Genomic DNA, 4,389 nt, shown 5'->3' on the forward strand with positions numbered 1-4,389 from the left:
GGCCGGGGGTAAAATATACATAATACACAGTGTACCACGTTAACCATTTTTAAGTGTACGATTTGGTGGCATTACCTACAGTTACAATGTTGTGCAGTCATACCACTATCTATTTCAGGAACTTTTCAACATCCCAAACGGAAATGGTACCCATTAAATGATAACTTCCTATACCACATTCCCTCAGCTTCTAGTAACTGCTATTCAACTTTTTGTCTCTGTGAATTTGCCTATTCAATGTAACTCATTACGATGCATTTTGAGTTCATTTTTGTGAAAGGTGTAAGGTCTGTGTCTAGATTCTCTCTCTCTCTCTTTTTTTTTTTTTTTGGCATATGGACATCCAATTATTCCAGCACAATCTATTGAAAAGACTGTCCTTTCTCCGTTAGATTGCCTGTGTTCCTTTGTCAAAGATTTGTTGACTATATTTGTGTGGGTCTATTTCTGGGCTGTCTATTCTGTTTCATTGATCTGTGTGTTTATTCTTTTGCCAATTCCACACTGCCTTGATTACTGTAGCTTTATAGAAAGTCCTGACATTGGGTAGCGTCAGTCCTCCAACTTTGTTCTTCAGCATTGTGTTGGCTCTTCTAGGTCTTTGCCTTTCTGTAGAAATTTTAGATTCAGTTCATTGATATCTACAACCTGACAAAATCTATTAAAATTTAAAATACATAAACCTGGGACTTCCCTGGTGGCGCAGTGGTTAAGAATCTGCCTGCCAATGCAGGGGACACAGGTTTGAGCCCTGGTCCGGGAAGATCCCACATGCCTCAGAGTAACTAAGCCCATGCGCCACAACAACTGAGCCTGTGCTCTAGAGCCTGTGCTCTTCAACAAGAGAAGCCACTGCAATGAGAAGCCCGCACACCACAACAAAGAGTAGCCCACTCTTGCCACAACTAGAGAAAGCCCGTGTGCAGCAATGAAGACCCAACGCAGCCAAAAATAAATAAATAAATTTATTTAAAAAAAAGAGAATCCACCTGCCAGTGCAGGGGACACAGATTCGAGCCCTGGTCTGGGAAGATCCCACATTCCACGGAGCAACTAAGCCCATGCGCCACAACTACTGAGCCTGTGCTCTAGAGCCCGCGAGCCACAACTACTGAGCCTACGAGCCACAACTACTGAAGTCCGCATATCTAGAGCCCGTGCTCCACCACAAAGAGAAGCCACTGCAATGAGAAGCCCGCGCATCTCAACGAAGAGTAGTCCCTGCTCTCACAACTAGTGAAAGCCCAGGCACAGCAACAAAGACACAACGCAGCCAAAAATAAATAAATAAATTTACTAAAAAAAAAAATACATAAGCCTTTCACCCAGCAATCTCATTCCTAGAACTCTGTTCTTTAGAAATAAAATAATCAGCACATATGGACATAGGTATAAAAATATTTATTGCAGTGCTTTTTTTTTCTTTTAGGTAGCAGAGGGAATAAAACCTATAAAGCAAGTGAAAACCAGTTAATGGGAATGTGGTTGAACAAATTATGGTTCATCCATACCATGGGAGATTATCAAACAATTACAAAGAGTGAATTAGGACCTTAGCAGGTGGTCTGAGCAGTTTCCATAAGATACCCTGGGTAAAAAATAGTGTATCCAATATGATTCCAATTTATAAAACAATAACCCTCACTCTCTATTTTTGGTCTATTTATTATGTACTATTATATAATTATTATTGTTATTTTGTGGTCATGCCATGCAGCATGTGGGATCTTAGCTCCCCAGCCAGGGATGGAACCCATGCCCCGTGCAGTGGAAGCACGGAGTCTTAACCACTGGACCTCCAGGGAAGTCCCTGTATTATGTACTTTTAGTCAATGAGCAGGAAGAATAACCTGGTAGAAAACACTGTAGGATGGTTACCTTGAAGGATGGCCAATATAAGAGAAAATAAGAGGAAAAGAGGGTAGTTTGCCCCCGGCAACTGTTGAAAACGGTAACTGTTTTCTCTAAACCAGTTCCGTTCAATAGAAATATAAATGCGATCCATTTGCACAATCTTAACCACATTACAAAAAAGTAAAAAAGAAACAGATGAAATTTAATATTTTTTTTAGCCCAATGTGGCCCAAATATCACCAACATCATTGATATTTATAAAAGCATCAGTGAGGCATGTGACATTCTTTTTCTCTTATGAAGTCTTCAGAATTCTGTGTGTATTTTAAACTTAAATCTCCATTCGGACTGGCCATGTTTCAAGCACACAACCACTCCCTGTGGCCAGCGGCCACCATCTGGACAGTACAGCTCTGAAGACAATCTATAGGAAGGCTTGAGTGCCCCCTAGTGGCAGGCTCCATTAACTCCACCCTTCTTGGCAATCTGGTCCAACTCAAACATCAATCAGATTGTGTGGCTCCCTGCCTAGAACCCTCTATGGCTCCCTGATGCCACCAGGTCACGGCCACACTCCCAGGTTTAGCTTTCAAGGCCCCTCTCAATCTGAGTCCAACTCACCTCTCTCCAAAGGAGGGGATGTTTTCCACTCCTTCGCCCCAGCCACAGTGGACTTGCCCACCATTCATTCATTCACTCATCCATTGATTCAGTGAATGTTCACTGAGGACCTAGGGGCTACCCTGGATCGTGCGTGTCTTCCGAGAGTCAGTGGTGCTTGAGCTTCTGGGACCAACAGTCTGCACTTAACCAACTGCCTCCTTGGGCCTTGGTCTTCACGTTTGATCTTGGACTTCACACCATCCTGGTAGGATTATTGGTGGAACTCAATGTGATAACAAAGGTAAAGCTCCTGGCACACAGTGGATGTTTAACAGATGTTGACTGAACCAGTGGTATCCTTGAGGCTTGGGGTCAGGGCAGGAAGCTGCAAGTAGAGACTCTGACAGCAGCTGGGGGGTGGATGGGTCCATCGGGAGACAGGCTAGGCCGGAGCCCCAGAGAGATGGGTGCAGATGGTAGGGCTGGGGGTGGGTACCCATGTCCTCCCTCTCCCAGCAGGACTAATCCACACCGGACCCAGTGACCCCAATCTTTGCAGAACCCACTTGCAATCACCTCCCTGCATGAAAACCTTCGATGGCTCCCTGTTGATTTTAAAATAGCAAGAAAATCCCCGTAGATTGTCTCAGCCTCACCTCTCATTCCCCTCTCCCTTAGTTCCTGGTGCTCCAGCCACACAATTCACACAGGGCCTTTGCACATGCCATTCCCTATCCTTGGGATGCTCTTCCCTTCCTTTCCCTCAGTATTTTTTCAAAATTTATTTTATTTTTATTTATTTTTGGCTGCATTGGGTCTTTGTTGCTGCGCACATGGGCTTTCTCTAGTTGCGGCCAGTGGGGGCTATTCTTCGCTGCAGTGCGTGGGCTTCTCACTGCGCTGGCTTCTCTTGTTGCAGAGCACAGGCTCTAGGCACACGGGATTCAGTAGCTGTGGCGCACAGGCTCAGTAGCTGTGGCGCACTGGCTTAATTGCTCCGTGGCATGTGGGATATTCCCGGAGCAGGGCTTGAACCCATGTCCCCTGCATTGCCAGGCGGATTCTTAACCACTGCGCCACCAGGGAAGCCCTCTCTCACTTTTAACTCCTCCTTATCTGGCCAATCTCAGAGCAAGTGTTACCGCCTTGGAGAAGCCTGCCCTGATCCTTGGCCAAAGTCAGGCCCTGGGGCACCAGTACCTCCCTTCCATGGCACTTACTACCACTAGAATGTGAGTTCCAGGGATCTTTGCTTTGTTTGCAACCGTGTCCCCCCAGCACCTAGAACAATGCCTGGTATACAACAGGCACTCAATAAATGGTTGCGTGAACATTCCCCAGACTCTGATAAACTGCAGGACGGCAGGGTCTGAAGCTGTTTCTGCTTCCTTCCTGTGCCCCCGTGCCTGATATGCAGTAGGTGATCAGTAAATGGTTACAGAAATGGACGATGCCCTCAGGCCTAGGTCACTGGGCGCCTGGGTCCTGGGCCACCACGTGGCCACTGCACATTTCTATCAACTTGATCCCACTTGATTTTCCCCAGAAAATCACCAAAAGAGAGATTTTCTTTCCTATTTGGAAGATGAAGAAAGCAAGATCTGGAGGTTGAGAGCTCAGACTCCATATCTCGTTTATTCCTCTGGAGCAGATGAGGTTTCTTCTCCATCAGGAAAACTCTCTGTGGCAGGCTACATAGAGCATCCCAAAGATGTCCACACCCTAATCCCCAGGACCTGTGAAAGATGGTAGCCAACATGGAAACATATTTGCAGACGGGATTAAGTTATGGATATGCAGAAGGGGAGATGCTCCTGTGTTACATGGGTGGGCCCAGTGGAATCACAAGGGTCCTTGAAAGAGGGAGGCAGGGGCCTCCCTGGTGGCGCAGTGGTTGAGAGTCCGCCTGCCGATGCAGGGGACGTGGGTTCG

This window comes from Neophocaena asiaeorientalis, unplaced genomic scaffold (genome assembly GCF_003031525.2).
Source record: "Neophocaena asiaeorientalis asiaeorientalis breed wild unplaced genomic scaffold, Neophocaena_asiaeorientalis_V1.1 scaffold357, whole genome shotgun sequence".
NCBI lineage: Eukaryota > Metazoa > Chordata > Mammalia > Artiodactyla > Phocoenidae > Neophocaena > Neophocaena asiaeorientalis.